We start from the raw sequence: 27,514 nt of genomic DNA, 5'->3' as shown, positions 1-27,514 counted from the left end.
ACTCAAATCATCTGAATCTCGATCGGGACCTAATAAGACATGTTTATTAACGTAGCTCGGGCACTGCCGGATTTGGAAAAAATTGTAGGCTAATTTGATTGTAAACGGGCAAACGAACGAGAATCATTACTCCGCAATGAGCTGGCGAGATTTTAGCCGAATTCCTTCTCTAAGACCCTCTAATTTGAGATTTTCCGCTTCTGTTAAGCTTCCGTTTCCTCGAGAAATCCGCTTAGGAAGTTCGAAATTCGTTTCCTGTTCCATTTTATCTTATCTCAGGCATAATAATAGCTTTACATTAGCTATTTTCTTCTTCTTATTTTTTTTCTATTTTCTGGGAACATTTAGCAATTTTTGTTGCCGTGAGCCGGTTCGGTGTGGAAGGGTACGACGCAGATTACTCCGGAGACGGTTAACTCATTAAAAACAATTATTTCGACTGTTTTAGCTATGATTTACATAAACGGTCGCGACACGAGAACTTCCCAGGGAGGTCACCCATCCTAGCTCTGCCATCGCGCTAGAACGCTTAACTTCATGGTTCTGATTGGGCGAGAGCAGTGCCGCGTGTTGTCCATTGTCGCCCGCTCCACACGTACTCGAGAGATATAAGAATAAAAATCCCACTCAATGTCGTGTGCGATAATACCAACACTAATGCACCGGATCCCATCAGAACTCCGAAGTTAAGCGTGCTTGGGCAAGAGCAGTACTAGGATGGGTGACCCATGGGAAGTCCCTGTGTTGCACCCCTTTTCGTGTTTTTCTATTTTTGATTACTTGTTGACAGCCGATTTTCGGCTCAAATCATCTGAATCTCGATCGTGCCCAAATAAGACATGTGAAATCAACGTAGCTCAGGCACTGCCGGATTTGGACAAAAATGTAGCCTAATTTGATTGTAAACGGGCAAACTAACGAGACTCATTACTTCGCAATGAGCTGGCGAGATTTTAGCCGAATTCCTTCTCTAAGGCCCTCTAATTTGCGATTTTCCGCTTCTGCTAAGCTTCCGTTTCATCTAGAAATCCGCTAAGGAAGTTCGAAATTCGATTCCTATTCCATTTTATCGTATCTCAGGCATAATAATAGCTTTATATTCGTTATTTTCTTCTTCTTATTTTTTTTATATTTTCTAGGAACATTTAGCGATTTTTGTTGCCGTGAGCCGGTTCTGTGCGGAAGGGTATGACGCAGATTATTTCGGAGATGGTTAACTCATTAAAAACAATTATTTCGACTATTTTAGCCATAGTTTACGTAAACGGTCGCGACACGAGGACTTCCCAGGAAGGTCACCCATCCTAGCTCTGCGATCGCGCCAGAACGCTTAACTTAATGGTTCTGATTGGGCGAGTGCAGTGCCACGTGTTGTTTATCGTCTCCCGCTCCACACCTACTCGAGAGATATAAGAATAAAAATCCCACTCAATGTCGGGTGCGATCATACCTGCACTAATGCCCCGGAACCCATCAGAACTCCGAAGTTAAGCGTGCTTGGCGAGAGCAATACTAGGATGGGTGACCCCCTGGTAAGTCCTCGTGTTGCACCCCTTTTCGTGTTTTTCTATTTTTGATTACTTGTTGACATACGATTTTCGGCTCAAATCATCTGAATCTCGATCGGGACCAGATAAGACATGTGAAATCAACGTAGCTCGGGCACTGTCGGATTTGGACAAAATTGTAGGCTAATTTGATTATAAACGGGCAAACGAACGAGACTCATTACTCCGCAATGAGATGGAGAGATTTTAGCCGAATTCCTTTTCTAAAACCCTCTAATTTGCGATTTTCCGCTTCTGTTAATCTTCCGTTTCCTCGAGAAATCCGCTTAGGAAGTTGGAAATTCGATTCCTGTTTCATTTTATCGTATCTCAGGCATAATAATAGCTTTACATTCGCTATTTTCTTCTTCTTATTTTTTTTCTATTTTCTGGGAACATTTAGCGATTTTTGTTGCCGTGAGCCGGTTCTGTGCGGAAGGGTATGACGCAGATTACTCCGAAGACGGTTAACTCATTAAAAACAAATATTTCGACTGTTTTAGCCAAAATATACGTAAACGGTCGCGACACGAGGACTTCCCAGGAAGGTCACCCATCCTAGCTTTGTCATCGCGCCAGAACGTTTAACTTCATGGTTCTGATTGGGCGAGAGCAGTGCCGCGTGTTGTCCATCGTCGCCCGCTCAACACGCACTCGAGAGATATAAGAATAAAAATCTCACTCAATGTTGGGTGCGATTATACCAGCACTAATGCACCGGATCCCATCAGAACTCCGAAATTAAGCGTGCTTGGGCGAGACAGTACTAGGATGGGTGACCCCTTGGGAAGTCCTCGTGTTGCACTCCTTTTCGTATTTTTCTATTTTTGATTACTTGTTGGTAGACGATTTTCGGCTCAAATCATCTGAATCTTGATCAGGACCAGATAAGACATGTGAAATCAACGTAGCTCGGGCACTGCCGGATTTGGACAAAATTGTAGGCTAATTTGATTGTAAACGGGCAAACGAACGAGACTCATTACTCCGCAATGAGCTGGCGAGATTTTAGCCGAATTCCTTCTCTAAGACCCTCTAATTTGCGATTTTCCGCTTCTGTTAAGCTTCCGTTTCCTCGAGAAATCCGCTTAGGAAGTTCGAAATTCGATTTCTGTTCCATTTTATCGTATCTCAGGCATAATAATAGCTTTACATTCGCTATTTTATTCTTCTTATTTTTTTTTCTATTTTCTGGGAACATTTAGCGATTTTTGTTGCCGTGAGCCGGTTCTGTGCGGAAGGGTATGACGCAGATTACTCCGGAGACGGTTAACTCATTAAAAACAATTGTTTCGACTCTTTTAGCTATAATTTACATAAAGGGTCGCGACACGAGGACTTTCCAGGGAGGTCACCCACCCTAGCTCTTCCATAGCGCCAGAACGCTTAACTTCATCGTTCTGATTGGGCGAGAGCAGTGCCGCGTGTTGTCCATCGTCGCCCGCTCCACACGTACTCGAGAGATATAAGAATAAAAATTTCACTCAATTTTGGGTGCGATTATACCAGCACTAATGCAACGGATCCCATCAGAACTTCGAAATTAAGCGTGCTTGGGCGAGACAGTACTAGGATGGGTGACCCCTTGGGAAGTCCTCGTGTTGCACTCCTTTTCGTATTTTTCTATTTTTGATTACTTGTTGGTAGCCGATTTTCGGCTCAAATCATCTGAATCTTGATCAGGACCAGATAAGACATGTGAAATCAACGTAGCTCGGGCACTGCTGGATTTGGACAAAATTGTAGGCTAATTTGATTGTAAACGGGCAAACGAACGAGACTCATTACTCCGCAATGAGCTGGCGAGATTTTAGCCGAATTCCTTCTCTAAGACCCTCTAATTTGCGATTTTCCGCTTCTGTTAAGCTTCCGTTTCCTTGAGAAATACGCTTAGGTAAGTTCGAAATTCGATTCCAGTTCCATTTTATCGTATCTCAGGCATAATAATAGCTTTACATTCGCTATTTTTTTCTTCTTATTTTTTTTCTATATTCTGGGAACATTTAGCGATTTTTGTTGTCGTGAGCCGGTTCTGTGTGGAAGGGTATGACGCAGATTACTCGGGAGACGGTTATCTCATTAAAAAAAATTATTTCTGGCTGTTTTATCCATAATTTAAGTAAACGGTCGCGACACTAGGACTTCCCAGGGAGGTCACCTATCCTAGCTCTGCCATCGCGCCAGAACGCTTAACTTCATAGTTTTGATTGGGCGAGAGCAGTGCCGCGTGTTGTCCATCGTCTCCCGCTCCACACGTACTCGAGGATATAAAAATAAACATCCCACTCAATGTCGGGTGCGATAATACCAACACTAATGCACCGGATCCCATCAGAACTCCGAAGTTATGTGTGCTTGGGCGAGAGCAGTACTAGGATGAGTGACCCCCTGGGAAGTCCTCGTGTTGCACCCCTCTTCGTGTTTTTCTATTTTAATTACTTGTTGACAGATGATTTTCGGCTCAAATCATCTGAATCTCGATCGGGACCAGATAAAACTTGTGAAATCAACGTAGCTCGGGCACTGCCGGATTTGGACAAAATTGTAGCCTAATTTGATTGTAAACGGGCAAACGAACGAGGCTCATTACTCCGCAATGAGTTGGCGAGATTTTAGCCGAATTCCTTATCTAAGACCCTCTAATTTGCGATTTTCTGATTCTGTCGTTTCATCGAGAAATCCGCTTAGGAAGTTCGAAATTCGATTCCTGTTCCATTTTATCGTATCTCAGGCATAATAATAGCTTTACATTCGCTATTTTATTCTTCTTATTTTTTTTTCTATTTTCTGGGAACATTTAGCGATTTTTGTTGTCGTGAGCCGGTTCTGTGCGGAATGGTATGACGCCGATTACTCCGGAGACGGTTAACTCATTTAAAACAATTATTTCGGCTGTTTTAGCCATAATTTACGTAAATCGTCTCGACACGAAGAATTCCCAGGGAGGTCACCCATCCAAGCTCTGCCATCGCGCCAAAACACTTAACTTCATGGTTCTGATTGGGATATAACAGTGCCGCGTGTTGTCCATCGCCGCCTGCTCCACACGTACACGAGGGATATAAGAATAAACATCCCACTCAATGTCGGGTGCGATCATACCAGCACTAATGCACCGGATCCCATCAAAACTCCGAAGTTAAGCGTGTTTGGGCGAGTGCTATACCTAGGATGGGTGACCTCCTGGGAAGTCCTCGTGTTGCACCCCTTTTCGTGTTTTTCTATTTTTGATTACTTGTTGACATATGATTTTTGGCTCAAATCATCTAAATCTCGATAGGGACCAGATAAGACATTGGAAATTAACGTAGCTCGGGCACTGCCGGATTTGAACAAAATTGTAGCCTAATTTGATTGTAAACGGGCAAACGAACGAGACTCATTACTACGCAATGAGCTGGCGAGATTTTAGCCGAATTCCTTCTCTAGCTTTGCCATCGCGCCAGAACGCTTAACTTCATTGTTTTGATTGAGCAAGAGCAGTGCCGTGTGTTGTCCGTCACCGCCTGCTCCACACGTACTCGAGGGATATAAGAATAAACATCCCACTCAATGTCGGGTGCGATCATACCAGCACTAATGCACCGGATCCCATCAGAACTCCGAAGTTATGTGTGCTTGGGCGAGAGCAGTACTAGGATGAGTGACCCCCTGGGAAGTCCTCGTGTTGCACCCGTTTCTTGTTTTTCTATTTTTGATTACTTTTTGACAGACGATTTTCGGCTCAAATCATATGAATCTCGATCGAGACCAGATAAGACATGTGAAATCAACGTAGCTCGGACACTGTCGGATTTGGACAAAATTGTAGCCTAATTTGATTGTAAACGGGCAAACGAACGAGACTCATTACTCCGCAATGAGCTGGCGAGATTTTAGCAAAATTCCTTCTCTAAAGCCCTCTAATTTGCGATTTTTCGCTTCTGTTAAGCTTCCGTTTCCTCGAGAAATCCGCTTAGAAAGTCAAAAATTCGATTCCGGTTCCATTTTATCGTATCCCAGGCATAATAATCGCTTTACATTCGCTATTTTTTTTCTGTTTTCTAGGAACATTTAGCGATTTTTGTTGTCGTGAGCCGGTTCTGTGTGGAAGGGTATGACGCAGATTACTCCGGAGACAGTTAACTCATTAAAAAAAATTATTTTCGACTGTTTTATCCATAATTTACGTAAACGGTCGCGACATGAGGACTTACCAGGGAGGTCACCCATCCTAGCTCTGTCATCGCGCCAGAATGCTTAACTTCATGATTTTGATTGGGCGAGAGCAGTGCCGTGTGTTGTCCATCGCCGCCTACACCACACGTACTCGAGCGATATAACAATAAACATACCACTCAATGTCGAGTGCGATCATACCAGCACTAATGCACTGGATTTCATCAGAACTATGAAGTTAAGCGTGATTGGGCGAGAGCAGTACAAGGATGGGTGACCTCCTGGGAAGTCCTCTTGTTGCATCTTTTTTCGTGTTTTTCTATTTTTGATTACTTGTTGACATACGATTTGCGGATCAAATCATCTGAATCTCGATCGGGACCAAATAAGACATTTGAAATTAACGTAGCTCGGGCACTGCCGGATTTGGACAAAATTGTAGCCTAATTTGATTGTAAACGGGCAAACGAACGAGGCTCATTACTCTGCATTGAGCTGGCGAGATTTTAGCCGAATTTCTTCTCTAAGACCCTCTAATTTGCAATTTTCCGCTTCAGTAAAGCTTCCGTTTCCTCGAGAAATCCGCTTAGGAAGTTCGAAATTCGATTCCGGTTCCATTTTATCGTATCCCAAGCATAATAATAGCTTTACATTGGCTATTTTCTTCTTCTTATTTTTTTCTATTTTTTGGTAACATTTAGCAATTTTTGTTGTCGTGAGCCTGTTCTGTGTGGAAGGGTATGACGCAGATTACTCCGGAGACGGTTAACTCATTAAAAAAAATTATTTTCAACTGTTTTATCCATAATTTACGTAAACGGTCGCGACACGAGGACTTACCAGGGAGGTCACCCATCCTAGCTCTGCCATCGCGCCAGAACGCTTAACTTCATGGTTTTTATTGGGCGAGAGCAGTGCCGTGTGTTGTCCATCGCCGCCCACACCACACGTACTCGAGCGATATAAAAATAAACATACCACTCAATTTTGGGTGCGATCATACCAGCACTAATGCACCGGATCCCATCAGAACTCCGAAGTTATGTGTGCTTGGGGGAGAGCAGTACTAGGATGAGTGATACCCTGGGAAGTCCTCGTGTTGCACCCCTTTTCGTGTTTCTCTATTTTTGATTATTTGTTGAAAGACGATTTTCGGCTCAGATCATCTGAACATCGATCGGGACCAGATAAGACATGTGAAATCAACGTAGCTCATGCACTGCCGGATTTGGACAAAATTATAGCCTAATTTGATTGTAAACGGGCCAACCAACGAGACTCATTACTCCGCAATGAGCATACGAGATTATAGCCGAATTCCTTCTCAAAGACCCTCTAATTTGCGATTTTCCGATTCTGTTAAGCTTCCGTTTCCTCGAGAAATCCGCTTTGGAAGTTCGAAATTCGATTCCTGTTCCATTTTATCGTATCTTAGGCATTATAATAGCTTTACATTCGCTATTTTCTTCTACTTATTTTTTTTCTATTTTATTGGAACATTTAGCGATTTATATTGCCGTGAACCGGTTCTGTGCGAAAGGGTGTGACGCAGATTACTCCAGAGATGGTTAACTCATTAAAAACACTAATGCACCGGATCCCATATGAACTTCGAAGTTAAGCGTGCTTGGGCGAGAGCAGTACTAGGATGGGTGACCCCTTGGGAAGTCCTCGTATTGCTCCCCTTTTCGTGTTTTTCTATTTTTGATTACTTGTTGACAGCCGATTTTCGACTCAAATCATCTGAATCTCGATCAGGACCAGATAAGACATGTGAAATCAACGTAGCTCGGGCACTGCCGGATTTGGACAAAATTGTAGCCTAATTTGCGATTTTCCGCTTCAGTTAAGCTTCCGTTTCCTCGAGAAATCCGCTTAGGAAGTTCGAAATTCGATTCCGGTTCCATTTTATCGTATCTCAGGCATAATAATAGCTTTACATTCGCTATTTTCTTATTCTTATTTTTTTTCTATTTTCTAGGAACATTTAGCGATTTTTGTTGTCGAGAGCCGGTTCTGTGCGGAAGGGTATGACGCATATTACTCCGGAGATGGTTAACTCATTAAAAACAAATATTTCTACTGTTTTAGCCATAATTTATGTAAACTGGTCGCGACAGGAGGACTTCCCAGGGAGGTCACCCATTCTAGCTCTGCTATCACGCCAGAACGCTTAACTTCATTGTTCTGATTGGGCGAGAGCAGTGCCGCGTGTTGTCCATCGCCGCCCGCTCCACACGTACTCGAGGGATATAAAAATAAACATCCCACTCAATGTCGTGTGCGATCATACCAGCACTAATGCACCGGATTTCATCAGAACTCCGAAGTTAAGCCTGCTTTAGCGAGAGCAGTACCAGGATGGGTGACCTTCTGGGAAGTCCTCTTGTATGCCCCTTTTCGTGTTTCTCTATTTTTGATTACTTGTTGACATACGATTTTCGGCTCAAATCATCTGAATCTCGATCGGGACCAGATAAGACATTTGAAATTAACGTAGCTCGGGCACTGCCGGATTTGGACAAAATTGTAGCTTAATTTGATTGTAAACGGGCAAACGAACGAGACTCATTACTCTGCAATGAGCTGGCGAGATTTTATCCGAATTCTTTCTCTAAGACCCTCTAATTTGCGATTTTCCGCTTCAGTTAAGCTTCCGTTTCCTCGAGAAATCCGCTTAGGAAGTTCGAAATTCGATTTCGGTTCCATTTTAACGTATCACAGGCATAATAATAGCTTTACATTCGCTATTTTCTTCTTCTTATTTTTTTCTATTTTTTGGTAACATTTAGCAATTTTTGTTGTCGTGAGCCTGTTCTCTGTGGAAGGGTATGACGCAGATTACTCCGGAGACGGTTAACTCATTAAAAATATTATTTTCGACTGTTTTATCCATAATTTACGTAAACGTTCACGACACGAGGACTTCCCAGGGAGGTCACCCATCCTAGCTCTGCCATCGCGCCAGAACGCTTAACTTCATGGTTTTGATTGGGCGAGAGCAGTGCCGTGTGTTGTCCATCGCCCCCCACACCCCACGTACTCGAGTGATATAAGAATAAACATACCACTCAATATTGGGTGCGATCATACCAGCACTAATGCACTGGATCCCATCAGAACTCCGAAGTTATGTGTGCTTGGACGAGAGCAGTACTAGGATGAGTGATACCCTAGGAAGTCCTCGTGTTGCACCCCTTTTCGTGTTTCTCTATTTTGATTACTTGTTGAAAGACGATTTTCGGCTCAAATCATCCGAACCTCGATCGGTACCAGATAAGACATGTGAAATCAACGTAGCTCAGGCACTGCCGGATTTGAACAAAATTATAGCCTAATTTGATTGTAAACGGGCAAACCAACGAGACTCATTACTCCGCAATGAGCTGACGAGATTTTAGCCAAATTTCTTCTCTAAGACCCTCTAATTTGCGATTTTCCGATTCTGTTAAGCTTCCGTTTCCTCGAGAAATCCGCTTTGGAAGTTCGAAATTCGATTCCTGTTTCATTTTATCGTATCTTAGGCATTATAATAGTTTTACATTCGCTATTTTCTTCTACTTATTTTTTTTCTATTTTCTGGGAACATTTAGCGATTTATATTGCCGTGAACCGGTTCTGTGCGAAAGGGTGTGACGCAGATTACTCCGGAGATGGTTAACACATTAAAAACACTAATGCACCGGATCCCATAGGAACTTCGAAGTTAAGCGTGCTTGGGCGAGAGCAGTACTAGGATGGGTGACCCCCTGGGAAGTCCTCGTATTGCTCCCCTTTTCGTGTTTTTCTATTTTTGATTACCTGTTGACAGCCGATTTTCGGCTCAAATCATCTGAATCTCGATCGGGACCAGATAAGACATGTGAAATCAACGTAGCTCGGGCACTGCCAGATTTGGACAAAATTGTAGCCTAATTTGATTGTAAACGGGCAAACGAACGAGACTCATTACTCTGCAATGAGCTGGCGAGATTTTAGCCGAATTCCTTCTCTAGTACCCTCTAATTTGCGATTTTCCTCTTCAGTTAAGCTTCCGTTTCCTCGAGAAATCCGCTTAGGAAGTTCGAAATTCGATTCCGGTTCCATTTTATCGTATCTCAGGCATAATAATAGCTTTACATTCGCTATTTTCTTCTTCTTATTTTTTCTATTTTTTGGTAACATTTAGATATTTTTGTTGTCGTGAGCCGGTTCTGTGTGGAAGGGTATGACGCAGATTACTCCGGAGACGGTTAACTCCTTAAAAAAAATTATTTTCGGCTGTTTTATCCATAATTTAAGTAAACGGTTGCGACACGAGGACTTTCCAGGGAGGTCACCCATCCTAGCTCTGCCATCGCGCCAGAACGCTTAACTTCATGGTTTTGATTGGGCGAGAGCAGTGCCGCGTTTTGTCCATCGCCGCCCGCTCCACACGTACTCAAGGGATATAAGAATAAACATCTCACTCAATGTCGGGTGCGATAATACCAGCACTAATGTACAGGATCCCATCAGAACTCCGAAGTTATGTGTGCTTGGGCGAGAGCAGTAATAGGATGAGTGACCCCCTGGGAAGTCCTCGTGTTGCACCCCTTTTCGTGTTTTTCTATTTTTGATTACTTGTTGACAGACGATTTTCGGCTCAAATCATCTGAATCTCAATCGGGACAATATAAGACATGTGAAATCAACCTAGCTCGGGCACTGCCGGATTTGGACAAAATTGTAGCCTAATTTGATTGTAAACTGGCAAACGAACGAGACTCATTACTCCAAGAGGAGCTGACGAGATTTTAGCCGAATTCCTTCTCTAAGACCCTCTAATTTGAAATTTTCCGCTTCTGTTAAGCTTCTGTTTCCTCGAGATATCCGCTAAGGAAGTTCGAAATTCGATTCTGTTTCCATTTTATCGTATCTCAGGCATAATAATAGCTTTACATTCGCTATTTTCTTCTTCTTATATTTTTCTATTTTTTGGTAACATTTAGCAATTTTTGTTGTCGTGAGACTGGTTCTGTGTGAAAGGGTATGACGCAGATTACTCCGGAGACGGTTAACTCAATAAAAAAAATTATTTTCGACTGTTTTATCCATAATTTACGTAAACGGTCGCGACACGAGGACTTCCCTGGGAGGTCACCCATCCTAGCTCTGCCATCGCGCCAGAACGCTTAACTTCATGGTTTTGATTGAGCGAGAGCAGTGCCGCGTGTTGTCCGTCGCCGCCCGCTCCACACGTACTCGAGGGATATAAGAATAAACATCCCACTCAATGTCGGGTGCGATCATACCAGCACTAATGCACCGGATCCCATCAGAACTCCGAAGTTATGTGTGCTTGGGCGAGAGCAGTACAAGGATGAGTGACCCCCTGGGAAGTCCTCGTGTTGCTCCCTTTTTCGTGTTTCTCTATTTTTGATTACTTGTTGAAAGACGATTTTCAGCTCAAATCATCTGAACCTCGATCGGAACCAGATAAGACATGTGGGAAAATCGTCTGAACCTCGATCGGGACCAGATAAGACATGTGAAATCAACATAGCTCGGGCACTGCCGGATTTAGACAAAATTATAGCCTAATTTGATTGTAAACGGGCAAACCAACGAGACTCATTACTCCGCAATGAGCTGGACAGATTTTAGCCTTATTCCTTCTCTAAGACCCTCTAATTTGCGATTTTCCGATTCTGTTAAGCTTCTGTTTCCTCGAGAAATCCGCTTAGGAAGTCCAAAATTCGATTCCGGTTCCATTTTATCGTATACCAGGCATAATAATAGCTTTACATTCGTTATTTTCTAATTCTTATTTTTTTTCTATTTTCTGGGAACATTTAACGATTTCTGTTGTCGTGAACCGGTTCTGGGCAGAAGGGTATGACGCAGATTACTCCGGAGACGGTTAACTAATTAAAAACAATTATTTCGACTGTTTTAGCCATAATTTACGTAAACGGTCGCGACACAGGGATTTCCCAGGGAGGTCACCCATTCTAGCTCTGCCATCGCGCAAGAACGCTTAACTTCATGGTTCTGATTGGGCGAGTGCAGTGCCGCGTGTTGTCAATCGCCGCCCGCTCCACACATACTCGAGGGATATAAGAATAAACATCCCACTCAATGTCGGTTGCGAACATACCAGCACTAATGCACCGGATCCCATCAGGACTCCGAAGTTAAGCAAGCTTGGGCGAGAGCAGTACTAGGATGGGTGACCCCCTGGAATTCCTCTTGTTGCACCCCTTTTCAGGTTTTTCTATTTTTGATTACTTGTTGACAGACGATTTTAGGCTCAAATCATCTGAATCTGGATCGGGACCAGATAAGACATGTGAAATCAACGTAGCTCGGGCACTGCGGAATTTGGACAAAATTGTTGCCTAATTTGATTGTAAACGGGCAAAACAACGAGACTCATTGCTCCGCAATGAGATGGCGAAATTTTAGACGAATTCCTTCTCTAAGACTCTCTTATTTGCGATTTTCCGCTTCTGTTAAGCTTTCTTTTTTTCGAGAAATCCGCTTAGGAACTCCGAAATTCGATTCCGGTTCTATTTTATCGTATCCTAGGCATATTAATAGCTTTACATTCGCTATTTTCTTATTCTTATTTTTTTCCTATTTTTTGGGAGCATTTAGCGATTTTTGTTGTCGTGAGCCGGTTCTGTGCGGAAGGGTATGAAGCAGATTACTCCGGAGACGGTTAACCCATTAAAAACAATAATTTCGACTGTTTTATCCATAATTTACGTAAACGGTCGCGACACGAGGACTTTCCATGGAGGTCACCCATCCTAGCTCTGCCATCGCGCTAGAACGCTTAACTTCATGGTTCTGATTGGGCGAGAGCAGTGCCGCGTGTTGTCCATCGCCGCCCGCTCCACACATACTCGAAGGATATAAGAATAAACATAGTACTCAATGTCGGGTGCGATAATACCATCACTAATGCTTCGCATCCCCTCAAAACTTCGAAGTTAAGCGTGTTTGGGCGAGAGCAGTACTAGGATGGGTGAGCCCTGGGAAGTCCTTGTGTTGCACTCTTTTTCATGTTTTTATATTTTTGATTACTTGTTGTCAGACGATTTTCGGCTCAAATCATCTGAATCTCGATCGTGACCAGATAAGACATGTGAAATCAACGTAGCTCGGTCACCGTCGGATTTGGAAAATATTGTAGGCTAATTTGATTGTAAACGGGCAAACGAACGAGACTTATTACTCTGCAACGAGGTAGCGAGATTTTAGCCGAATTCCTTCTCTAAGACCCTCTAATTTGCGATTTTCCGCTTCTGTTAAGCTTCCGTTTCCTCGAGAAATCCGCTTAGGAAGTCCGAAATTCGATTCCGGTTCCATTTTATCGTATCCCAAGCATAATAATATCTTTACATTTGCTATTTTCTTATTCTTATTTTTTTTTCTATTTTCTGGGAACATTTAGCGATTTTTGTTGTGATGAGCCGGTTCTGTGCGGAAGGGTATGACGCAGATTACTCCAGAGACGGTTAACTCAATAAAAACAATTATTTCTATTGTTTTAGCCATAATTTACGTAAACGGTCGCGACACGAGGACTTTCCAGGGAGGTCACTCATCCTAGCTCTGCAATCGCGCCAGAATGCTTAACTTCATGGTTCTGTTGGGCGAGAGCAGTGCCGCATGTTGTCCATCGCCGCCCGCTCCACTCGTACTCGAGGGATAAGAGAATAAACATCCTACTCAATGTCGGGTGCGATCATACCAGCACTAATGCACCGGATCACATCAGAACACCCCCTGGGAAGTCCTCGTGTTGCACCCTTTTTCGTGTTTTTCTGTTTTTGATTACCTGTTGACAGACGATTTTCGGCTCAAATCATCTGAATCTCGATCGGGACCAGATAAGACATGTGAAATCAACGTAGCTCGGGCACTGCCGGATTTGGACAAAATTGTAGCCTAATTTGATTGTAAACGGGCAAACGAACGAGACTCATTGCGGACTGGTGAGATTTTAGCCGAATTTCTTCTCTAAGACCCTCTAATTTGCTATTTTCCGCTTCTGTTAAGCTTCCGTTTCCTCGAGAAATCAGCTTAGGAAGTTCGAAATTCGATTCCGGTTCCATTTTATCGTATCTCAGGCATAATAATAGCTTTACATTCGCTATTTTCTTATTCTTATTTTTTTTATATTTTCTCGAAACATTTATCGATTTTTGTTATCGTGAGCCGGTTCTGTGCGGAAGGGTATGACGCAGATTACTCCGGAGACGGTTAACTCATTAAAAATAAATATTTCGACTGTTTTAGCCATAATTTACGTAAACGGTCGCGACACGAGGACTTCCCGGGGAGGTCGCCCATCCTAGCTCTGCCATCGCGCCAGAACGCTTAACTTCGTGGTTCTGATTGGGCGAGAGCAGTGCCGCGTGTTGTCCATCGCCGCCCACTCCACACGTACTCGAGGGATAGGAGAATAAACATCCCACTCAATGTCGGGTGCGATCTTACCAGCACTAATGCACCGGATCCCATCATAACTCCAAAGTTCAGCGTGCTTGGACGAGAGCAGTACTAGGATGGGTGACCCCCTGCGAAGTCCTCGTGTTGGTTGCACCCCTTCTCGTGTTTTTCTATTTTTGATTACTTGTTGCCAGATGATTTTCGGATCAAATCATCTGAATCTCGATCGTGACCGGATAAGACATGTGAAATTAACGTAGCTCAGGCACTGCCTTATTTGGACAAAATTGTAGGCTAGTTTGATTGTAAACGGGCAAACGAACGAGACTCATTGCTCTGCAATGAGCTGGCGAGATTTTAACCGAATTCCTACTCTAAGACCCTCTAATTTGCGATTTTTCGCTTATGTTAAACTTCCGTTTCCTCGAGAAATCCTTTTAGGAAGTCCGAAATTCGATTCCGTTTCCATTTTATCGTTTCCCAAGCATAATAATAGCTTTACATTCGCTATTTTCTTATTCTTATTTTTTTTCTATTTTCTGAGAACATTTAACGGATTTTGTTGTCGTGAGCCGGTTCTGTGCGGAAGGGTATGACGCAGATTACTCCGGAGGCGGTTAACTCATTAAAAACAATTATTTCTACTGTTTTAGCAATAATTTACATAAACGGTCGCGACACGAAGACTTCCTAGGGAGTCACCCATCCTAGCTCTGCCATCGCGTTAGAACGCTTAACTTCATGGTTCGGATTGGGCGAGAGCAGTGCCGCATGTTGTCCATTGCCGCCCGCTCCACACGTACTCGAGGGATATAAAATAAACATCGCACACAATGTCGGGTACGATCATATCAGCACTAATGCACCGGATCCCATTAGAACTCTGTAGTTAAGCGTGCTTGGGCGAGAGCAGTACTAGGATGGGTGACTCCCTGGGAAGTCCCCGTGTTGCACTCTTTTTCGTGTTTTTCTATTTTTGATTACTTGTTGACAGACGATTTTCGGCTCAAATCATCTGAATCTCGATCGTGATCAGATAGACATGTGAAATCAACGTAGCTCGGGCACTGCCGGATTTAGACAAAATTGTAGGCTAACGGGCAAACGGACGAGACTCATTGCTATGCAATGAGTTGACGAGATTTTAGCCGAATTCCTTCTCTAAAACCCTCTAATTTTCGATTTACCGCTTCTGTTAAGCTTTCGTTTCCTCGAGAAATCCGCTTAGGAAGTTCGAAATTCGATTCCGGTTCCATTTTATCGTATCCCAGGCATAATAATAGCTTTACAATCGTTATTTTCTTCTTCCTATTTTTTTCTATTTTCTGGGAACATTTAGCGATTATTGTTGTCGTGAGCCGGTTCTGTGCGGAAGGGTATGACGCAGATTACTCCGGAGACGGTTAACTCATTAAAAACAATTATTTCGATTGTTTTATCCATAATTTACGAAATGCGTCGCGACACGAGGACTTCCTAGGGAGGTCACCCATCCTAGCTCCGTCATCGCGCCAGAAAGCTTAACTTCATCGTTCTGATTGGGCGAGATCAGTGCCGCGTGTTGTCCATCGCCGCCCGCTTTACAAGTACTCGAGGGATATAAAAATACATATCCCACTTAATGTCGGGTGCGATCATACCAGCACTAATGCACCGGATCACATCAGAACTCCGAAGTTAAGCGTGCTTGGGTGAGAGCAGTACTAGGATGGGTGACCCACCCCCTGGGAAGAACTCGTGTTGCACCCCTTTTCGTGTTTTTCTATTTTTAATTACTTGTTGACAGACGATTTTTGGCTCAAATCATCTGAATTTCGATCAGGACCAGATAAGACATGTGAAATCAACGTAGCTCGGGCACTGCCGGATTTGGAAAAAATTGTAGCCTAATTTGATTGTAAACGGGCAAACGAACGAGACTCATTACTCCGCAATGAGCTGACGAGATTTTAGCCAAATTCCTTCTCTAAGACCCTCTAATTTGCGATTTTCCGCTTCAGTTAAGCTTTCGTTTCCTCGATAAATCCGCTTAGGAAGTTCGAAATTCGATTTCGATTCCATTTTATCGTATCCCAGGCATAATAATAGTTTAACATTCGCTATTTTATTCTTCTTTTTTTTTATTTTCTGGAAACATTTAGCGATTTTTGTTGTCGTGAGCCTGTTCTGTTTGGAAGGGTATGACACAGATTACTCCGGAGATGGTTAACTCATTAAAAACAATTATTTCGACTATTTTAGCCATAATTTACATAAAGAGTCGCGACACGAGGACTTCCCAGGGAGGTCACCCATCCTCGCTCTGCTATCGCGCCAGAACTCTTAACTTCATGGTTCTGATTAGACGAGAAGCAGTGCCGCGTGTTGTCCATCGCCGCCCGCTCCACACGTGTTCGAGAGATATAAGAATAAACATCCCACTAAATGTCGTGTGCGATTATACGAGCACTAATGTCACTTGTTTCCCAAAATTTTCATGCATAAAAATATAATATGATGTGATGATAGTTTGAAGGGAAGAATAGGTGTGCCTATGCGTAATTTACGCACGAAAAACCGTTGACGATGACGAAGAACGGAGCAAGAACCTTGGCTAAGACTATCCCTTGGCAATGCTCGAAAGTTTGCCTCAATTTTTAAGCATGTGTGTGCCGTGTAATCTAGGTATTTTCAGAAGAGTGGCCGTGTGCTTTTGAAAGAATCGTAGGGTTATGGGAAAGGTTTACATATTATATACTAAATTAAACACTAACAAGGCTTTAGGCCTATTAAGCCCCTAATTAAGCCAATTAGTCTTTAATTAGAATTAATTAAAATATTATTAATGTTTTGGTAAAAATAGTTTGGGAATTAAATAGCCGGATTGCCAAAAAGTTCGTATTTTTTTATTGAAAAACCCACACGATAAAATTTACGTCTCGGTGTATAAAATAAACATGCAAGTATCGAAATTTAAGGGACCAAAATGCAATATTTCGAAAGATTTGGGACCTAAGGGCAATTTACGAACGTTTAAGGGCTGAATCAGAATTTTCGAAATAATATAAGGATTTATTTGTTGTCCATCGCCGCCCGCGCCACACGCACTCGAGAGATATAAGAATAAACATCCCACTCAATGTCGGGTGCGATCATACCAGCACTAATGCACCAGATACCATCAGAACTCCGAAGTTAAGCGTGCTTGGGCGAGAGCAGTACTAGGATGGGTGACCCCGTGGAAAATCCTCGTGTTGCACCCCTTTTCGTGTTTTTCTATTTTTGATTACTTGTTGACAGACGATTTTCGGCTCAAATCATCTGAATCTCGATCGGGACCAGATAAGACATGTGAAATCAACGTAGCTCGGGCACTGCCGGATTTGGACAAAATTGTAGCCTAATTTGATTGTAAACGGGCAAACGAACGAGACTCATTACTACGAAATGAGCTGGCGAGATTTTAGCCGAATTCCTTCTTTAAGACCCTCTAATTTGCGATTTTTCGCTTCTGTTAAGCTTTCGTTTCCTCGAGAAATCCGCTTAGGAAGTACGAAATTCGATTACATTCCATTTTATCGTATCACAGGCATAATAATAGCTTTACATTCGCTATTTTCTTCTTCTTATTTTTTTTTCTATTTTCTGGGAACATTTAGCGATTTTTGTTGTCGTGAGCCGGTTTTGTGATGAAGGGTATGGCGCAGATTACTCGGGAGACGATTAACTCATTAAAAACAATTATTTCGACTGTTTTTTCCAATATTTACATAAACGGTCGCGACACGAGGACTTCTCAGGGAGGTCCCCCATCCTAGCTCTGCCATCGCGCCAGAACGCTTAACTTCATGGTTCTTATTGGGCGAGAGCAGTGCCAATCAATGTCGGGTGCGATCATACCAGCACTAATGCACCGGATCCCATCAGAACTACGAAGTTAAGCGTGCTTGAACGAGAGCAATACTAGGATGGGTGACCCATTGGGAATTCCTTGTGTTGCACCCCTTTTCGTGTTTTTCTATTTATGATTACTTGTTGACAGACGATTTTCGGATCAAATCATCTGAATCTCGATCGGGAACAGATAAGACATGTGAAATGAAAGTAGCTCGGGCACTGCCGGATTTGAACAAAATTGTAGGCTAATTTGATTGTAAACGGGCTAATGGATGAGACTCATTACTACGCAATGAGCTGACGAGATTTTAGCCGAATTCCTTCTCTAAGACCATCTAATTTGCGATTTACCGATTCTGTTAAGCTTTCGTTTCCTCGAGAAATCCACTTAGGAAGTTCGAAATTCGATTCCGGTTCGATTTTATTGTATTCCAAGCATAAAAATAGCTTTACATTCGTTATTTCCTTCTTCTTATTTTTTTTCTATTTTCTGTGAACATTTATCGATTTTTGTTGTCGTGAGCCGGTTCTGTGCGGAAGGGTATGACGCAGATTACTCTGGAGACGGTTAACTCAACAAAAACAATTATTTCGACTGTTTTATCCATAATTTACGTAAACGGTCGCGACACGAGGTCTTCCCAGGGAGGTCACCCATCCTAGCTCTGCCATCGCGCCAGAACGCTTAACTTCATGGTTATGATTGGGCGAGAGCAGTGCCGCGTGTTGTCCATCGCCGCCCGCTCCACACGTAGTCGAGGGATATAAGAATAAACATCTCACTCAATGTTGGGTGCGATCATACCAGCACTAATTCACCGGATCCCATCAGAACTCCGAAGTTAAGCGTGCTTGGGCGAGAGCAGTACTAGGATGGGTGACCCCCCTAAGAAGTCCTCGTGTTGCATTCCTTTTCGTGTTTTTCTATTTTTGATTACTTGTTGACAGACGATTTTCGGCTCAAATCATCTGAATCTCGAACGGGACCACATAAGACATGTGAAATGAAAGTAGCTCGGGCACTGCCGGATTTGGAAAAAATTGTATTCTAATATTATTGTAAACGGGCAAACGGACAAGACTCATTGATACGCAATGAAATGACGAGATTTTAGCCGAATTCCTTCTCTAAGACCCTCTAATTTTCTATTTACCGCTTCTGTTAAGCTTTCGTTTCCTCGAGAAATCCGCTTAGGAAGTTCGAAATTCGATTCCGGTTCCATTTTATCGTATCCCAGGCATAATAATAGCATTACATTCGTTATTTTCTTCTTCTTATTTTTTTTCTATAAAAACAATTATTTCGACTGTTTTATCCATAATTTACGTAAACGGTCGCGACACGAGGTCTTCCCAGGGAGATCACCCATCCTACCTCTGACATCGCGCCAGAACGCTTAACTTCATGGTTATGATTGGGAGAGAGCAGTGCCGCGTGTTGTCCATCGCCGCCAGCTCCACACGTACTCGAGGGATATAAGAATAAACATCCCACTCAATGTCGGGTGCGATCATACCGGCACTAATGCAACGGATCCCATCAAAACTCTGAAGTTAAGCGTGCTTGGGCAAGAGCAGTACTAGGATGGGTGACCCCTTGGGAAGTCCTCGTGTTGCACTTTTTTTGGTGTTTTTCTATTTTTGATTACTTATTGACAGACGATTTTCGGCTCAAATCATCTGAATCTCGATCGTGATAAGATAAGACATGTGAAATGAAAGTAGCTCAGGCATTGTCGGATTAGAACAAAATTGTAGGCTAATTTGATTGTAAACGGGCAAACGGACGAGACTCATTACTACGCAATGAGCTGACGAGATTTTAGCAGAATTCCTTCTCTAAGACCCTCTAATTTGTGATTTAACGCTTCTGTTAAGCTTTTGTTTCCTCGAGAAATCCGCTTAGGAAGTTCGAAATTCGATTCCGGTTCCATTTTATCGTATCCCAGGAATAATAATAGCTTTACATTCTTTATTTCCTTCTTCTTATTTTTTTTTCTACTTTCTGGGAACATTTATTGATTTTTGTTGTCGTGAGCCGGTTCTGTGCGGAAGGGTATGACGCAGATTACTCCGGAGACGATTAACTCAATAAAAACAATTATTTCGACTGTTTTATCCATAGATTACGTAAACGGTCGCAACACGAGGTCTTCCCAGGGAGGTCACCCATCCTAGCTCTGCCATCGCGCCAGAACGCTTAACTTCATGGTTATGATTGGGCGAGAGGAGTGCCGCGTGTTGTCCATCGCCACCCGCTCCACACTTAGTCGAGGGATATAAGAATAAACATCTCACTAAATGTCGGGTGCGATCATACCAGCACAAATGCACCGGATCCCATCAGAACTCCGAAGTTAAGAGTTCTTGAGTGGGAGCAGTACTAGGATGGGTGACCCCCTGGGAAGTCCTCGTGTTGCACCCCTTTTCGTGTTTTTCTATTTTTTGATTACTTGTTGACAGACGATTTTCGGCTCAAATCATCTTAATCTCGATCGGGACCAGATAAGACATGTGAAATGAAAGTAGCTCTGGCACTGCCGGATTTGGACAAAATTGTAGACTAATTTGATTGTAAACGAGCAAATGGACGAGACTCATTGCTACGCAATGAGCTGACGAGATTTTAGCCGAATTCCTTATCTAAGACCCTCTAATTTCCGATTTCCGCTTATGTTAAGCTTTCGTTTCCTCGAGAAATCCGCTTAGGAAGTTCGAAATTCGATTCCGGTTCCATTTTATCGTATCCCAGGCATAATAATAGCTTTACATTCGTTATTTCCTTCTTCTTATTTTTTTTCTATTTTCTGGGAACATTTATCGATTTTTGTTGTCGTGAGCCGGTTCTATGCGGAAGGGTATGACGCAGATTACTCCGGAGACGATTAACTCATTAAAAACAATTATTTCGACTGTTTTATCCATAATTTACGTAAACGGTCGCGACACGAGGTCCTCCCAGGGAGGTCACCCATCCTACCTCTGCCATCGCGCCAGAACGCTTAACTTCATGGTTATGATTGGGCGAGAGCAGTGCTGCCTGTTGTCCATCGCCGCCCGCTCCACACGTACTCGAGAGATATAAGAATAAACATCCCACTCAATGTCGGGTGCGATCATACCAGCACTGATGCACCGGATCCCATAAGAACTCTGAAGTTAAGCGTGCTTGGGCGAGAGTAGTACTAGAATGGGTGACCCCCTGGGAAGTCCTCGTGTTGCACCCCTTCCCGTGTTTTTCTATTTTTGATTACTTGTTGACAGACGATTTTCGGCTCAAATCATCTGAATCTCGATCGTGACCGGATAAGACATGTGAAATGAAAGTAGCTCGGGCACTGCCGGATTTGGACAAAATTGTAGGCTAATTTGATTGTAAACGGGCAAACGGACGAGACTCATTACTACGCAATATCCTGACGAGATTTTAGCCGAATTTCTTCTCTAAGACCCTCTAATTTGCGATTTACCGCTTCTGTTAAGCTTTCGTTTCCTCGAGAAATCCGCTTAGGAAGTTCGAAATTCGATTCCGGTTCGATTTTATCGTATTCCAAGCATAAAAATAGCTTTACATTCGTTATTTCCTTCTTATTTTTTTCTATTTTCTTTGAACATTTATCGATTTTTGTTGTCGTGAGCCGGTTCTGTGCGGAAAGGTATGACGCAGATTACTCCGGAGACGGTTAACTCAACAAAAACAATTATTTCGACTGTTTTATCCATAATTTACGTAAACGGTCGCGACACAAGGTCTTCCCAGGGAGGTCACCCATCCTAGCTCTGCCATCGCGCCAGAACGCTTAACTTCATGGTTATGATTGGGCGAGAGCAGAGCCGCGTGTTGTCCATCGCCGCCCGCTCCACACGTAGTCGAGGGATATAAGAATAAACATCTCACTCAATGTTGGGTGCGATCATACCAGCACTAATGCACCGGGTCCCATCAGAACTCCAAAGTTAAGCGTGCTTGGGCGAGAGCAGTACTAGAATGGGTGACCCCTTGGAAAGTCCTCGTGTTGCACCCCTTTTCGTGTTTTTCTATTTTTGATTACTTGTTGACAGACGATTTTCGGCTCAAATCATCTGAATATCGAACGGAACCGCATAAGACATGTTGAATGAAAGTAGCTCGGGCACTGCCGGATTTGGACAAAATTGTAGGCTAATTTGATTGTAAACGGGCAAACGGACGAGACTCATTTTGACGAGATTTTAGCCGAATTCCTTCTCTAAAACCCTCTAATTTTCGATTTACCGCTTCTGTTAAGCTTTCGTTTCCTCGAGAAATCCGCTTAGGAAGTTCGAAATTCGATTCCGGTTCCATTTTATCGTATCCCAAGCATAATAATAGCTTTACAATCGTTATTTTCTTCTTCCTATTTTTTTTCTATTTCCTGGGAACATTTATCGATTTTTGTTGTCGTGAGCCGGTTCTGTGCGGAAGGGTATGATGCAGATTACTCCGGAGACGGTTTACTAATTAAAAAAAAATATTTCGACTGTTTTATCCATAATTTACGTAAACGGTCGCGACACGAGGTCTTCCTAGGGAGGTCACCCATCGTACCTCTGCCATCGCGCCAGAACGCTTAACTTCATGGTTATGATTGGGCGAGAGCAGTGCCGCGTATTGTTTATCGCCGCCCGCTCCACACGTACTGGAGGGATATAACAATAAACATCCCACTCAATGTCGGGTGCGATCATACCAGCACTAATGCGCCGGATCCCATCAAAACTCTGAAGTTAAGCGTTCTTGGGCGAGAGCAGTACTAGGATGGGTGACCCCTTGGGAAGTCCTCGTGTTGCACTTTTTTTCGTGTTTTTCTACTTTTTATTACTTGTTGACAGACGATTTTCGGCTCAAATCATCTCAATCTCGATCGTGACCAGATAAGACAAGTGAAATGAAAGTAGCTCGGGCACTGCCGGATTTGGACAAAATTGTAGGCTAATTTGATTGTAAACGGGCAAACGAACGAGACTCATTACTACGCCATGAGCTGACGAGATTTTAGCCGAATTCCTTCTCTAAGACCCTCTAATTTGTGATTTAACGCTTCTGTTAAGCTTTCGTTTCCTCGAGAAATCCGCTTAGGAAGTTCGAAATTCGATTCCGGTTCCAATTTATCGTATCCCAGGAATAATAATATCTTTACATTCGTTATTTCCTTCTTCTTATTTTTTTTTTCTACTTTCTGGGAACATTTATCTATTTTTGTTGTCGTGAGCCGGTTCTGTGCGGAAAGGTATGACGCAGATTACTTCGGAGACAGTTAACTCAATAAAAACAATTATTTCGACTGTTTTATCCATAATTTACGTAAACGGTCGCGACACGAGGTCTTCACAGGGAGGTCACCCATCCTAGCTCTGCCATCGCGCCAGAACGCTTAATTTCATGGTTATGATTGGGCGAGAGCAGTGCCGCGTGTTGTCCATCGCCGCCCGCTCCACACCTAGTCGAGGGATATAAGAATAAACATCTCACTCAATTTCGGGTGCGATCATACCAGCACTAATGCACACCGGATCCCATCAGAACTCCGAAGTTAAGCGTTCTTGGGCGAGAGCAGTACTAGGATGGGTGAGACCCCCTGGGAAGTCCTCGTGTTGCACCCTTTTTCGTGTTTTTCTATTTTTGATTACTTGTTGACAGACGATTTTCGGCTCAAATCATCTGAATCTCGATCGAGACCAGATAAGACATGTGAAATGAAAGTAGCTCTGGCACTGCCGGATTTGGACAAAATTGTAGGCTAATTTGATTGTAAACGGGCAAACGGACGAGACTCATTGCTACGCAATGAGCTGACGAGATTTTAGCAAAATTCCTTCTCTAAGTCCCTCTAATTTCCGATTCACCGCTTCTGTTAAGCTTTCGTTTCTTCGAGAAATCCGCTTAGGAAGTTCGAAATTCGATTCCGGTTCTATTTTATCGTATCCCAGGCATAATAATAGCTTTACATTCGTTATTTCCTTCTTCTTTTTTTTTTTCTATTTTCTAGGAACATTTATCGATTTTTGTTGTCGTGAGCCGGTTCTGTGCGGAAGGGTATGACGCAAATTACTACGGAGACGGTTAACTCATTAAAAACAATTATTTCGCCTGTTTTATTCATAATTTACGTAAACGGTAGCGACACGAGGTCTTCCCAGGGAGGTCACCCATCCTACCTCTGCGATCGCGCCAGAACGCTTAACTTCATGGGTATGATTGGGCGAGAGTAGTGCAGCCTGTTGTCCATCGCCGCCCACTCCGCACGTACTCGAGAGATATAAGAATAAACATCCCACTCAATGTCGGGTGCTATCATACCAGCACTAATGCACCGGATCCCATCAGAATTCCGAAGTTAAGCGTTCTTGGGCGAGAGCAGTACTAGGATGGGTGACACCATGGGAAGTCCTCGTGTTGCACCCCTTTTCGTGTTTTTCTTTTTTTGATTACTTGTTGACAGACGATTTTCGACTCAAATCATCTGAATCTCGAACCGGACTAGATAAGACATGTGAAATGAAAGAAGCTCTGGCACTGCCGGATTTGGACAAAATTGTAGGCTAATTTGATTGTAAACGGGCAAACGGACGAGACTCATTGCTACGCAATGAGCTGACGAGATTTTAGCAAAATTCCTTCTCTAAGTCCCTCTAATTTCCGATTCACCGCTTCTGTTAAGCTTTCGTTTCTTCGAGAAATCCGCTTAGGAAGTTCGAAATTCGATTCCGGTTCCATTTTATCGTATCCCAGGCATAATAATAGCTTTACATTCGTTATTTTCTTCTTCTTATTTTTTTTTCTATTTTCTGGGAACATTTATCGATTTTTGTTGTCGTGAGCCGGTTCTGTGCGGAAGGGTATGACGCAGATTACTCCGGAGACGGTTAACTCATTAAAAACAATTATTTCGACTGTTTTATCCATAATTTACCTAAACGGTCGCGACACGAGGTATTCCTAGGGAGGTCACCCATCCTACCTCTGCCATCGCGCCAGAACGCTTATTTTCATGGTTATGATTGGGCGAGAGCGGTGTCGCGTGTTGTCCATCGCCGCCCGCTCCACACGTACTCGAGGGATATAAGAATAAACATCCCACTAAATGTCGGGTCCGATCATACCAGCACTAATGCACCGGATCCCATCAGAACTCCGAAGTTAAGTGTGTCTGGGCGAGAGCAGTACTAGGATGGGTGACCCCCTGGGAAGTCCTCGTGTTGCACCCCTTTTCGTGTTTTTCTATTTTTGAATACTTGTTGACAGACGATTTTCGGCTCAAATCATCTGAATCTCGATCGGGACAAGATAAGACATGTGAAATGAAAGTAGCTCGGGCACTGCCGGATTTGGACAAAATTGTAGGCTAATTTGATTGTAAACGGGCAAACGGACGAGACTCATTACTACGCAATGAGCTGACGAGATTTTAGACGAATTCCTTCTCTAAGACCCTCTAATTTGAGATTTACCGGTTTTGTTAAGCTTTCGTTTGCTCGAGAAATCCGCTTAGGAAGTTCGAAATTCGATTCCGGTTCCATTTTATCGTATCCCAGGCATAATAATAGCTTTACATTCGTTATTTCCTTCTTCTTATTTTTTTTTTCTATTTTCTGGGAACATTTATCGATTTTTGTTGTCGTGAGCCGGTTTTGTGCGGAAGGGTATGACGCAGATTACTCCGGAGACGGTTAACTCATTAAAAAAATTTATTTCGACTGTTTTATCCATAATTTACGTAAACGGTCGCGACACGAGGTCTTCCCAGGGAGGTCACCCATCCTACCTCTGCCATCGCGCCAGAACGCTTAACTTCATGGCTATGATTGGGCGAGAGCAGTGCCGCGTGTTGTCCATCGCCGCCCACTCCACACGTACTCGAAGGATATAAGAATAAACATCCCACTCAATGTCGGGTGCGATCATAACAGCACTAATGGATCCCATCAGAACTCCGAAGTTAAGCGTGCTTGGGCGAGAGCAGTACTAGGATGGGTGACCCCCTGAGAAGTCCTCGTGTTGCACCCCTTTTCGTGTTTTTCTATTTTTGATTACTTGTTGACAGACGATTTTCGGCACAAATCATCTGAATCTCGAACGGGACCAGATAAAACATGTGAAATGAAAGTAGCTCGGGCACTGCCGGATTTGGACAAAATTGTAGGCTATTTTGATTGTAAAGGGGCAAACGGACGAGACTCATTGCATAGCAATGAGTTGACGAGATTTTAGCCGAATTCCTTCTCTAAGACCCTCTAATTTGCGATTTACCGCTTTTGTTAAGCTTTCGTTTCCTCGGGATATCCGCTTAGGAAGTTCGAAATTCGATTCCGGTTCCATTTTATCGTATCCCAGGCATAATAATAGCTTTACATTCGTTATTTTCTTCTTCTTATTTTTTTTTCTATTTTACTGGGAACATTTATCGATTTTTGTTGTCGTGAGCCGGTTCTGTGCGGAAAGGTATGACGCAGATTACTCCGGAGACGGTTAACTCATTAAAAACAATTATTTCGACTGTTTTATCCATAATTTAGCTAAACGGTCGCGACACGAGGTCTTCCTAGGGAGGTCACACATCCTACCTCTGCCATCGCGCCAGAACGCTTAACTTCATGGTTATGATTGGGCGAGAGCGGTGCCGCGTGTTGTCCATCGCCGCCCGCTCCACACGTACTCGAGGGATATAAGAATAAACATCCCACTCAATGTCGGGTGTGATCATACCAGCACTAATGCACCGAATCCCATCAGAACTCCGGAGTTAAGCGTGCTTGGGCGAGAGCAGTACTAGGATTGGTGACCACCTGGGAAGTCCTCGTGTTGCACCCTTTTCGTGTTTTTCTATTTTTGATTACTTGTTGACAGGCGATTTTCGGCTCAAATCATCTGAATCTCGATCGGGACAAGATAAGACATGTGAAATGAAAGTAGCTCGGGCACTGCCGGATTTGGACAAAATTGTAGGCTAATTTTATTGTAAACGGGCTAACGGACGAGACTCACTACTATTTTTTTTCTATTTTCTGGGAACATTTATCGATTTTTGTTGTCGTGAGCCGGTTCTGTGCGGAAGGGTATGACGCAGATTACTCCGGAGACGGTTAACTCATTAAAAACAATTATTTCGACTGTTTTAACCATAATTTACGTAACCGGTCGCGACACGAGGTCTTCCCAGGGAGGTCACCCATCCTAGCTGTGCCATCGCGCCAGAACGCTTAACTTCATGGTTATGATTGGGCGAGAGCAGTGCCGCGTGTTGTCCATCGCCGCCCGCTCCACACGTACTCGAAAGATATAAGAATAAATATCCCACTCAATGTTTGCGATCATACCAGCACTAATAGATCCCATCAGAACTCCGAAGTTAAGCGTGCTTGGGCGAGAGCAGTATTAGGATGGGTGACCCCCTGAGAAGTCCTCGTGTTGCACCCCTTTTCGTGTTTTTCTATTTTTGATTACTTGTTGACAGGCGATTTTCGGCTCAAATCATCTGAATCTCGATCGGGAC

At 43.2% G+C, this 27,514-nt stretch overlaps 25 non-coding genes and 9 pseudogenes across 25 annotated transcripts; all 34 read left to right on the top strand.

Moving 5' to 3' along the window:
* The first annotated feature begins 635 nt into the window (after window positions 1-635).
* Window positions 636-753, top strand: LOC142517266 (5S ribosomal RNA). Its single transcript, XR_012813020.1, has one exon. It is a non-coding gene; the product is annotated as a 5S ribosomal RNA (ribosomal RNA).
* A 683-nt stretch (window positions 754-1,436) lies between these two features.
* On the top strand, window positions 1,437-1,554 carry LOC142509999 (5S ribosomal RNA). Its single transcript, XR_012808141.1, has one exon. It is a non-coding gene; the product is annotated as a 5S ribosomal RNA (ribosomal RNA).
* Window positions 1,555-2,237: 683 nt separating this feature from the next.
* LOC142515102 (5S ribosomal RNA) lies at window positions 2,238-2,355 on the top strand. Its single transcript, XR_012810963.1, has one exon. It is a non-coding gene; the product is annotated as a 5S ribosomal RNA (ribosomal RNA).
* A 684-nt stretch (window positions 2,356-3,039) lies between these two features.
* LOC142507441 (5S ribosomal RNA) lies at window positions 3,040-3,157 on the top strand. The gene has a single exon (XR_012805700.1). It is a non-coding gene; the product is annotated as a 5S ribosomal RNA (ribosomal RNA).
* Window positions 3,158-3,841: 684 nt separating this feature from the next.
* LOC142506919 (5S ribosomal RNA) lies at window positions 3,842-3,960 on the top strand. Its single transcript, XR_012805191.1, has one exon. It is a non-coding gene; the product is annotated as a 5S ribosomal RNA (ribosomal RNA).
* A 675-nt stretch (window positions 3,961-4,635) lies between these two features.
* On the top strand, window positions 4,636-4,755 carry LOC142508758 (5S ribosomal RNA). Its single transcript, XR_012806961.1, has one exon. It is a non-coding gene; the product is annotated as a 5S ribosomal RNA (ribosomal RNA).
* A 349-nt stretch (window positions 4,756-5,104) lies between these two features.
* Window positions 5,105-5,223, top strand: LOC142515784 (5S ribosomal RNA). The gene has a single exon (XR_012811610.1). It is a non-coding gene; the product is annotated as a 5S ribosomal RNA (ribosomal RNA).
* A 669-nt stretch (window positions 5,224-5,892) lies between these two features.
* Window positions 5,893-6,011, top strand: LOC142512337 (5S ribosomal RNA; annotated as a pseudogene).
* Window positions 6,012-6,694: 683 nt separating this feature from the next.
* On the top strand, window positions 6,695-6,813 carry LOC142508310 (5S ribosomal RNA). Its single transcript, XR_012806530.1, has one exon. It is a non-coding gene; the product is annotated as a 5S ribosomal RNA (ribosomal RNA).
* Window positions 6,814-7,268: 455 nt separating this feature from the next.
* LOC142512783 (5S ribosomal RNA) lies at window positions 7,269-7,390 on the top strand (annotated as a pseudogene).
* Window positions 7,391-7,984: 594 nt separating this feature from the next.
* Window positions 7,985-8,104, top strand: LOC142512622 (5S ribosomal RNA; annotated as a pseudogene).
* Window positions 8,105-8,784: 680 nt separating this feature from the next.
* Window positions 8,785-8,903, top strand: LOC142508437 (5S ribosomal RNA). The gene has a single exon (XR_012806649.1). It is a non-coding gene; the product is annotated as a 5S ribosomal RNA (ribosomal RNA).
* A 454-nt stretch (window positions 8,904-9,357) lies between these two features.
* Window positions 9,358-9,479, top strand: LOC142512712 (5S ribosomal RNA; annotated as a pseudogene).
* A 682-nt stretch (window positions 9,480-10,161) lies between these two features.
* Window positions 10,162-10,280, top strand: LOC142509771 (5S ribosomal RNA). The gene has a single exon (XR_012807926.1). It is a non-coding gene; the product is annotated as a 5S ribosomal RNA (ribosomal RNA).
* A 684-nt stretch (window positions 10,281-10,964) lies between these two features.
* On the top strand, window positions 10,965-11,083 carry LOC142507068 (5S ribosomal RNA). Its single transcript, XR_012805333.1, has one exon. It is a non-coding gene; the product is annotated as a 5S ribosomal RNA (ribosomal RNA).
* A 726-nt stretch (window positions 11,084-11,809) lies between these two features.
* On the top strand, window positions 11,810-11,927 carry LOC142511316 (5S ribosomal RNA; annotated as a pseudogene).
* A 683-nt stretch (window positions 11,928-12,610) lies between these two features.
* Window positions 12,611-12,728, top strand: LOC142512577 (5S ribosomal RNA; annotated as a pseudogene).
* Window positions 12,729-14,160: 1,432 nt separating this feature from the next.
* On the top strand, window positions 14,161-14,283 carry LOC142511598 (5S ribosomal RNA; annotated as a pseudogene).
* Window positions 14,284-14,964: 681 nt separating this feature from the next.
* Window positions 14,965-15,083, top strand: LOC142507039 (5S ribosomal RNA). The gene has a single exon (XR_012805306.1). It is a non-coding gene; the product is annotated as a 5S ribosomal RNA (ribosomal RNA).
* A 669-nt stretch (window positions 15,084-15,752) lies between these two features.
* LOC142506446 (5S ribosomal RNA) lies at window positions 15,753-15,875 on the top strand. The gene has a single exon (XR_012804739.1). It is a non-coding gene; the product is annotated as a 5S ribosomal RNA (ribosomal RNA).
* A 1,374-nt stretch (window positions 15,876-17,249) lies between these two features.
* On the top strand, window positions 17,250-17,368 carry LOC142516244 (5S ribosomal RNA). Its single transcript, XR_012812048.1, has one exon. It is a non-coding gene; the product is annotated as a 5S ribosomal RNA (ribosomal RNA).
* Window positions 17,369-17,991: 623 nt separating this feature from the next.
* LOC142508725 (5S ribosomal RNA) lies at window positions 17,992-18,110 on the top strand. The gene has a single exon (XR_012806929.1). It is a non-coding gene; the product is annotated as a 5S ribosomal RNA (ribosomal RNA).
* A 683-nt stretch (window positions 18,111-18,793) lies between these two features.
* On the top strand, window positions 18,794-18,913 carry LOC142515511 (5S ribosomal RNA). Its single transcript, XR_012811355.1, has one exon. It is a non-coding gene; the product is annotated as a 5S ribosomal RNA (ribosomal RNA).
* Window positions 18,914-19,505: 592 nt separating this feature from the next.
* Window positions 19,506-19,624, top strand: LOC142507505 (5S ribosomal RNA). Its single transcript, XR_012805761.1, has one exon. It is a non-coding gene; the product is annotated as a 5S ribosomal RNA (ribosomal RNA).
* A 684-nt stretch (window positions 19,625-20,308) lies between these two features.
* On the top strand, window positions 20,309-20,427 carry LOC142516452 (5S ribosomal RNA). Its single transcript, XR_012812245.1, has one exon. It is a non-coding gene; the product is annotated as a 5S ribosomal RNA (ribosomal RNA).
* A 683-nt stretch (window positions 20,428-21,110) lies between these two features.
* On the top strand, window positions 21,111-21,229 carry LOC142510156 (5S ribosomal RNA). The gene has a single exon (XR_012808284.1). It is a non-coding gene; the product is annotated as a 5S ribosomal RNA (ribosomal RNA).
* A 679-nt stretch (window positions 21,230-21,908) lies between these two features.
* Window positions 21,909-22,027, top strand: LOC142515150 (5S ribosomal RNA). Its single transcript, XR_012811008.1, has one exon. It is a non-coding gene; the product is annotated as a 5S ribosomal RNA (ribosomal RNA).
* A 670-nt stretch (window positions 22,028-22,697) lies between these two features.
* LOC142506554 (5S ribosomal RNA) lies at window positions 22,698-22,816 on the top strand. Its single transcript, XR_012804843.1, has one exon. It is a non-coding gene; the product is annotated as a 5S ribosomal RNA (ribosomal RNA).
* Window positions 22,817-23,501: 685 nt separating this feature from the next.
* LOC142506586 (5S ribosomal RNA) lies at window positions 23,502-23,624 on the top strand. The gene has a single exon (XR_012804874.1). It is a non-coding gene; the product is annotated as a 5S ribosomal RNA (ribosomal RNA).
* Window positions 23,625-24,307: 683 nt separating this feature from the next.
* On the top strand, window positions 24,308-24,426 carry LOC142506774 (5S ribosomal RNA). The gene has a single exon (XR_012805053.1). It is a non-coding gene; the product is annotated as a 5S ribosomal RNA (ribosomal RNA).
* A 684-nt stretch (window positions 24,427-25,110) lies between these two features.
* Window positions 25,111-25,229, top strand: LOC142514535 (5S ribosomal RNA). Its single transcript, XR_012810424.1, has one exon. It is a non-coding gene; the product is annotated as a 5S ribosomal RNA (ribosomal RNA).
* A 685-nt stretch (window positions 25,230-25,914) lies between these two features.
* On the top strand, window positions 25,915-26,028 carry LOC142511031 (5S ribosomal RNA; annotated as a pseudogene).
* A 685-nt stretch (window positions 26,029-26,713) lies between these two features.
* On the top strand, window positions 26,714-26,832 carry LOC142516838 (5S ribosomal RNA). Its single transcript, XR_012812610.1, has one exon. It is a non-coding gene; the product is annotated as a 5S ribosomal RNA (ribosomal RNA).
* A 492-nt stretch (window positions 26,833-27,324) lies between these two features.
* LOC142512021 (5S ribosomal RNA) lies at window positions 27,325-27,438 on the top strand (annotated as a pseudogene).
* Window positions 27,439-27,514: the final 76 nt, after the last annotated feature.

This window comes from Primulina tabacum, chromosome 10 (genome assembly GCF_025594145.1).
Source record: "Primulina tabacum isolate GXHZ01 chromosome 10, ASM2559414v2, whole genome shotgun sequence".
NCBI lineage: Eukaryota > Viridiplantae > Streptophyta > Magnoliopsida > Lamiales > Gesneriaceae > Primulina > Primulina tabacum.
Note: the sequence above shows the minus strand (reverse complement) of the source record. Positions and strands in the feature narration are given on the sequence as shown.